Source organism: Lactuca serriola, chromosome 5 (assembly GCF_051521515.1).
Source record: "Lactuca serriola cultivar US96UC23 chromosome 5, Lser_US96UC23_V15, whole genome shotgun sequence".
Classification (NCBI taxonomy): Eukaryota; Viridiplantae; Streptophyta; class Magnoliopsida; order Asterales; family Asteraceae; genus Lactuca; species Lactuca serriola.
This window is the reverse complement of record NC_136412.1, coordinates 56617168-56626258: the sequence shown is the minus strand read 5'-3', so window position 1 is coordinate 56626258 and position 9091 is coordinate 56617168.

Below are 9091 nucleotides of genomic sequence, written 5' to 3'. Positions count from 1 at the left end.
ACAAGTGTGATACATATGTATATATATATATATATATATATATATATATATATATATATATATATATATATATATATATATATATATATGGACAAAAGTAAGACGTGTCTTCTATGCGCTCCGTCTTCACCAAAAAGGATCATCGGGTACCTGTCTAATGTGGACCTGAGAATACAAGCAGTTTGAAAATTAGCATAAAGCTGGTGAGTTCATAAGCGGTTTTGTTTTCTGAAAATGTATTTGTTTCCTTTCTGTTTCTGAAAAGTTATGCACCAAGAAAATTCCATATTTTCTTAAAAGTTGGTTACTAATCCAAAATGTAATGTAAAAGATGTACACTGAAAACATGGTTACTCTTGTGAATTGTAAGGTTTAGTTATCTGATTTGTTACACGGATCTGGTTATGTACAATGTTTCCCCAGGAAAATCCCATATTTTCCTAAAAGTTGGTTACCAATCCGAAATGTGAAAGATGTATACTGAAAACCTGGTTGTCCTTATGAAATGTATTAGTTTTAACACGTATATAAAACTAATATGTATAAGTAAACTAGATACTTTATTCATTATTACTATTAAGTAAATCTATGTTATCCAAATTCTGAGTTCCATTACCATACGATAGACTAGATATGGCAATAAGTAGTCCACATCACCTTATGACTTTCGTCACCCTTGAACCTTTATGGTTCGGCTGTAGCTAGCAGCCAGGTGTGGGGTTGTCAGCCCCGTATAGATCTATACACTCAATTCACGCTACCTATCTAAGAGATTCTGGTTACGGGTGCGGTCCTCCAGTCGCGTATCTCTGTGGAGTGTTCTCCGAGGACGTGTCTCCAATTTATAGGAATAACAAATTTACTAGTAATAATACTGAAAGTTACTGTTACAAACAATGATCCTCCACTCGCGTATCTTTGTGGAGTGTTACCGAGGACAATACAGTGTACTAAGTTACATGTTCAAAGATCAAATGTTATGCTTTTAACTGATAAAATGTGGAAAACCATTTGTGAAAAATATAAAGTACAACATTTTATAATGTTTTTCACAAATAATTTGATAATGTGTTCTGCAATTTCATACTGTTATCAGATATGATTATCAATGTTAAAAGCATATGTAATATGAAACACAACACATGTAAAACAAGTTTTGAGTACAAGTATTCCTTGTACTTTGCTTGTATTCTCCCCCTGAAAACAATGAAAAACATTGAAAAAGGGTAGGGATATGAACTCACCAGGCGAGAAAACGTGACAGTTTGAAGGCTAAGCGTCGGTTTGGGGCTTGATAACGCATGAGTTTCCTAAGTAATATGAAATGGTATACAAATGTATCTAATTAGACTTTAAACCACTAATTAGATATGATTATACACTCCAAGACACGAAAACACTTCAAATCAAGTGTTTAGAGTGACCCGGGTGACATCTACAGACGTATAGGGCTCGGATATTGAGTTTGCTCTTCAAGAGTAAACTCCTTAGGGAGTTTACGGCCCTAAGACCATGACCACATGAGTTCACGGCCGTGAACTCATGGTTGATGGGTTTTAAGGTGTTAAATGGTCAAATATCACATGGGAAATGTTGCTAAAATTTAATCTAAGGCATAGGAATGGATTTAACCACGAAAGAGACCATCAATGGGAGTTTACGGCCATGAACTAGGAGTTTACGACCATAAGCTCCTAAGTACTCTTTCTTCACCAACACACCAAAGAATGATACTTTATGACATTCTAGGTCATCATAAGTCTAGATCTGGAGTAGCAACCTCAGATTTGAACTCAAATCCGAAATGGATCTCAATCATACCAAAATGACCCCAAATCTCATTCGAGAATAGGTCTAGAAGCAACAAAGGAAAGGTAACATCTCATTACCTCCAAGATGTGCCCAAAGCTGCAGTAGATTCTGGATCTACACTACTTTCTTGATGCAAACTCTTTTGATCTTTATGTTTCTTCCACTAGAACACCTCTCAAAGCTTCAATCTCCCTCCAATGACCTTATACACACGAGCTAGGGTTTACTGGACCTCAAAGGGGGATAAGGGAGCTGAGGGGAGGACATTGAGTCCTTTAAATAGGGTGCAACCCCGAAGATTAGATTTTTTTTCATTCCAGCACCAACTCGGCGAGTTGGTCACTTAATTCGCGACCCAAACCCGCTCCGACTCGGCGAGTAAGTATAACTACTCGTCGAGTCCCTTCTTCAATTCACACTTTTAGCCCTTAACTCAACTTCTGAAATTTGGGATGTTACAGGTTTGGTGGTAAAGGATATCCATAACAAATTCTTCATAAGGAACTCTTAAGTTAAAATATCTATTAGGCTTCAAGTTAAGTGTAACATCCCAATTTTCAAGTCCAAAAAATTTCATTTTTAATTAACTGATTTATAAAATTTCCATAAGAAAATATACTGAGGACATATCATTTCATAAAACTAATATCTCATGTCTGAAAACCAAACCATAAATGTAACAATGTCAGAGTAAAATCCCAAGAATCTCATAATGCGGAAATCCAACGTGTGTGTGTATGATGTGCAGCTACCGCACCAGCTCCTTCCCCTTTGCTGAAGAGGTACCTGAAACAAAACTGAAAACTGTAAACACGAAGCTTAGTGATTTCCCCCATCGTACTGCATACTATACAATCACATGACATACATATACTGTCAGGCATATATGGGTGCCCGACCTACCCCTTCGGTCCTCTTGACCGGATACTGCCTAGCATATCTGGGTGTTGGCCTCCCCTTTGGTCCTCTCAACCGGATACTGCCTAGCATACCTGGGTGTTGGCCTCCCCTTCGGTTCTCTCGACCGGATACTGCCTAGCATACCTAGGTGCTGGCCTCCCATTCGGTCCTCTCGACCAGACATTGAGGACTATTTCACCCCTATGCTACTACCACATAACATGTAACACATGATCATATTCTATCTAGCATGACTGGTTATGACTACCCTCTTTGGCCCTATCGACTGGAAATCTTGGGGACTATCTCCTCCACTGCTACTAGCATATAACATCATATCATACCAACACATAACATATCAGGTAGTAACAAACCTAGATGAATATCAAAAAGACAATCATCTAACATACGACTCCTACCGGTGGGCCGACATTGGTACCTTAGACCCAATTAAATTGGAAGGTAACTCACCTCGTAAGGCTGAGTGCTAAAAAGCTGATCGACAGATGTCTGACTGCTGCTCCGGTGATCCTCCGGCTATAAATCCATAAAACTCTTAATTAGACACTGATAACTACTCTTAGGGCAAAATGACTATTTTACCCTTGACCAAGTCAAAGTCAAAGTCAACTTCCAGTTGACCTGACTTGCCGATTTGGGCCGCCAACTCGTCGAGTCCCTATCCTTTCATCTGTCCTTCTTCACGCTTCTACTCATCGAGTTTAGCAACGACTCAACGAGTTCTCTTTCTAAAACAACCTCGAATGAACCTTCATCGGACTCGCCGAGTTGTATGAACAACTCGTCGAGTTCATCCTCATCCTATGAACAAGTCATGTCCTTGACTCGCCGAGTTGTATAAACAACTCGTCGAGTTCATCTTTGAAAGCTGGGAGATTGCCTTGGACTCGCCGAGTCTGCTCATGCACTCGTCGAGTCCTATGAACTCCAGGTCTATGGCTAAGTCCAATACATGGGGCCACTTCCTTGGACCCTCTAAAACCTTTCTAACACTCAACTGGGTCCGCTTGACCCTCAACAGATTTGGGGACATCAAGCCTTGGACTCGCCGAGTCCCAAGAACGACTCGCCAAATCTATATTGTCCAAATCTCATTTCTCGATTACTGGTGTACAACACTTGTCCAAATGATAGATCTAGGCTCCTAAGATCGATCTAGCACGTAAAGTTACGATCTTTACGTGCATGCATGGGACTATGAGCTAAAAAGACCCTAAAAGAAGCTATTGAGTTGCATGGGGCTTTCCATGGGTGCAAAGGCAGTCCGTTTCTGCCTTTTAATCCCTTAATGAGCCTGGATCTAAAGCCTTAACCCCCAACCATGCTTGAAATCATGGTTGGTCACCAAGAATGGCTTATAAAATCCCTAAATCTCCCCAAAAAGGGATATAATACAAGAAGGAGCAAGGTGTCGAATTTATACCTTCCAAGGACTGTAGATAATGCACAAGCTTGACTCCTCTGGTCTCCTCTTGATTCCTCTTGGTTTTTCCTTCCTTCTTGTCACCACAAAGCACTAAAACCACCAAAAAGCCCTTAGATAATTCACAACACAACTAGGGTTCGAAATGGAGTGTTCTAGGAGCATAAAGGGGCGATGGAGGCTGTATAAGGTTGTTTAAATAGGGTGCAAACCCTAAAATTAGGGTTTTGCCCTGCCAGAGTCTACTCGTCGAGTCTTGCCGCCGACTCGACGAGTCCGCCACTTAACCCCCGGGTCCAAGTCGCTACTACTCGACGAGTTGGGCCATCAACTCGCAGAGTCTCAGTCTAAATTATGAAAAATACTTAAATGAAATACATACTAGGAACCGGGTGCTACAAATCTTCCCCACTTATTTTAGACTTCGTCCTAGAAGTCTGTTGCTCGTTCATGGAAAAGCTCTGGGTAATGCTCCATCATCTCGTTCACCGGCTCCCACGTCCACTCTAAGCCCTTCCGGTGCTGCCATTTCACCTTCACCAGCTAGACCCTCTTGTTCCTCTGATCCTTTGACTTTCGATTGAGGATCGCCACAGGCTTTTCATTGTAATTCAGGCTGTCATCAACCTGAATATCCTCTAGGGGCACTACTCCCGAGTCGTCCACCAGACACTTTCGCAGCTGGGAGATGTGGAAAGTGTCGTGGATCTGACTGAGTTCTGCTGGCAGATCCATCCGATATGCCACCTTGCCTGCCTGGGCCAAAACCCTAAAAGGCCCAATATACCCGGGGCCCAGCTTGCCCCGCTTCCTGAATCGGATGACGCCTTTCCAAGGCGACTCCTTCAGGAGAACCATATCCCTGACCTGAAACTCCAGGTCTGAACGGCGCTTGTCGACATAGCTTTTCTGCCTACTATGTGCAGTCTGAAGCCTGCTCCTGACCTGCTAAGTTCTTTTTGTCGTCTTGAGCACCACTTCGGTGCTTCCAATGACCCTCTAGCCAACCTCACCCCAACATATTGGGGTCCTGCATTTCCTCCCGTATAACATCTCAAAGGGAGGAAGATCGATACTCGAATGATAGTTGTTATTGTAGGAGAATTCAGCCAATGGGAGGTAAGCATCCCAGCTACCACCGAAATCTAGCACACACGCTCACAACATATCCTCCAAAGTTTGGATGGTCCGATCACTCTGACCATCTGTCTGCGAGTGAAATGCGCTGCTAAACTGCAAACGAGTACCCAAATCGTCGTGGAATTTCTTCCAGAACCTGGAAGTAAACCGCACATCTCTGTTGGAAATCACATAGACTGGCACTCCATGCCGAGCCACCAGCTCTCGAATGTAAATGTCGGCCAGCTTCTTGGCCGATATGCTCTCCTGGATCGATATAAAATGGGTACTCTTGGTCAACCGATCTGTGACATCCCCATTTTCACGGCCAGAAAAGACCGATTTTGTTTATGCTTTATAAAAATCAGAGTACCTCTTTTTAATAAAAATGTGCGGAATTTGTTCACAGTGAAACATGATAAATTCGTTATCAAAGCATTTCCAAAGAAATGTATTTTTATTCATTTAAAACATTGGGATGTCATCATCAATACAGAAACATAAGCATAAACAGAACTTACATTATTTATCACTAGTGATCTATATCTCCTTAATCTCTCAGTTTAATGTGACTTCATATCGACACCTGTGATATACATAAACTGAGTGGGTCAGGTTGGGAAACCTGGTGAGTACTTAGAGTTTTCAACCCATAATAATACAATTATTATGTTTAATCATCAAACAGTTAATCCAATTACCGATCCTCATTATCTTCTTTAATCTTAAAGATCTACCCTAAGAATCAGTTATTTCTCGTTCATTCATTGCCAAGGATTTTCCTAAGGAATAGGTATGAAGTCCATCGTTGTCATTGACACAACTGTCAAGCACAGCTGCTAGTTCTATCACTTAGGCGCCGCTGCTAGAATTGGGACATTTTCTATGAGGCGCTTCTACCGGTATTGACCTTTAAACGTTACTGTCCTGGTCATAAGGCTCCCTATTAGGCGCAACTGCCGATACTGTCCTTAGAGCGTAGCTGTTAGGACGCTTACCGTAGATCTAAAAATCTACGGGTTGTGGCACAGGTGCCAATGCTCAACTATGGGGTACTAGGTCCATTGCTACCAATGTTCACCTATAGGGCACTAGGTCCATACCACTAATATTCCTTTGTTTCAGCTTTCACCCCTCGTCCTTCATCTACCCATATTTTACCCAACATATTTAGTAGATATAAAAATACGTATACAGTTTAAAACATTTAAAACATGTATAAAAATCTCTCACCCAGCATAGACAGCAAGTATTCAGAAAATATGCACACATAGCACGTAATTTATATTAAATACTTCATATCTATGTGTAAGATGAAAGTAACTATGCACTCACCTGGTAAGGTGGTGACTCGGCACTCGGACAACACTTCGTTACTCTTAAAACAATTATCTATTGACGAAACCTAGTATCATTACCACTAGAGTTTAGTCTAACGTTTGACGAGACTAATTTAATAGTCTAGCTATTATTACTATTATATAAGCGTTAAACAATACTTATATAACCCATAATAATAGCCCAAATACTCCTTATAAGGTCCTAATAACTTTACTATATTGAAACATAAGTTATACTAAAGATAGGATAGGAACAACTCACTTACAACGGGTTTCCTTGGAAACCGGGCTCCGCCGGAGCAGAGTTTCTGAGCCGAAAGGCTTTTTTCTCGAGGCTTCGGGAGCCTCGGGGCTTCCTTTGGGTGCTAGGGGGTTTACCTAGACTTTAGGAGGGGGTTAGGGCTTTAGAGAGAGAAACTAGAGAGAGAAAGAAGGGTTTGAAGGTGTGAGGAAGTGAGGCAACCCAACACCTCTATTTATAGGGGTGCTGACTGATGTACTCGTCGAGTAGGAGGACCTACTCACCGAGTTGGGGCATGTGGCAGCCTTTTGGTGGTGCCACGTGTCCAATTCTGGTGGTGCGACGTCACCCCCTATCGCGTATCAGCCTTCAAACTTAGAAAAATCATAACTCTCGCATACGAGCTCCGTTTTCGATGTTTTTTTTTTCACACGTAGGTAAAAACAAGATCTACAACTTTCATTTAGACTCCGTCGGCTAATTCTCGACCGATCTTAAATTTAACAGTAGAAGGAGTTTAGACTGCTAAATGACCGCGAAGAATTCGTAACTCCTTCATACGGACTTTGTTTTTGTCTATCTTTTTACCGTTGAGTTCCTATTAATGAGATATTCAACTCTCATTTAGGTCGCGTAAGCCAAAAACCGCTCGACCTAAAATTCGAGTTTCGGGCCGTGCATTGCTATGCTAAATCTTAGAAAATTCATAACCTCCTCATACGAAATCAGATTTGGGCGTTCTTTTTTGTATGTTCACGGTTTAACATATACTACAACTTTTGTTTAGATTGCTAAGGCTAAAATTCGCTCCATCGTAAATTTACTATTTACGCTTCCCAACGTCGTGCTGGTTTTGCCATAAAACTTTGACGGGCCATAACTTCTTCGTTAAAACTCGGATTTCGGCGTTCTTTATATGTACGGAAACCTTGAGACATATTCTACAACTTGGTTAAGACTATTTATTATAAATAATCTTTTTCCGAAAATTCGTTTTTGACACTTATTGCCTCTAAATTGACTAGCCCGGATCTACGGGCGTTACAATTATCTCCTCCTTAGGATGATTACGTCTCGTAATCATCAACGAAACAGGATTGTATAATGACTCCATACGTTATCTCTTCATCCTAGGTAATAATTGTAACTTCTATGTTGCTTCAAAGGAGTATCTAACTCTTGGACTCCTTGACTGTAGGCGGTGCTCGGTCTTGCACCTGCTCGTTAGACTTTCAATCATGACCTTTGTGTCACAACCTCATTCTTTATCAGAGACTCCTTCTTCTTAACAAACTTAGGATAAGTTAATTTGATTACTACAACTGACCGATGTGTCAATTCTAATGACCTATCATCGTATGTAGCAACGCTTAGACTCAGGTCTCTTAGAGTCAAATTCCAGAATGGAATATGCCTTCCTTCATGGTCTAATGTGATATAATCACATTTTAACATGTAGCATTTCTAGCTACCAACTTCTTTAACAACGAGCATGATACTTCTATTGATCGCCTTGATTTCAATCATTTGGTTTAAGTCAGACGCTACATCAAACTTGGTTCTCTGAATCACGTAACCTACTCATCGTAGTCGGACTCAATGTGATATGACCACTAGGGTCGGGATAACAACAATCTTCTTAGTTATTACCGAAACAATGGTAACGACATACTTGAATAAAACGAAATCAAAATTACTAGCTTCCTGGTAACCTTGTGACTTTCCCTGATCTAAGTGTGAGTCCTGTGCTTCCGGTAGTATAGGCCTCTACTACCTTTCACACCTACTCATACTCGTCCCAAGTATTGTCTTGCAGTTTTGCAAGTTATCATCAAGAAAACAATTTTAACACATGAAAATGTGTCCAAACAATCAGAAAATTTTCCCCTAGACTCTACTAGGACTTCTTCTATGCGTATCTTCAATCATCAATTCTGCTTCAACTTGGTTGGTAGTGGAAATTGTAACATCCCAAAAATACGAGCCAAAAATTTCATTTTTAAAACATATACTTTGCAAAACATTAGAAATAAAACATTCACCGATCATACCATTTCATAAAAGATGTCGCGTGTCTGGAAACCATTTTATAAAACATAATAATGTCAGAGTACAAATCCCCAGGAAGATCTCATAGTGCGGAATACAAAGCATGTATGTGATGTGCAACTACCGCGCCAGCTCCTTCCCCTTCGAAGAAGAGGTACCTGAAACCAAAACTGTAAACCATAAGCA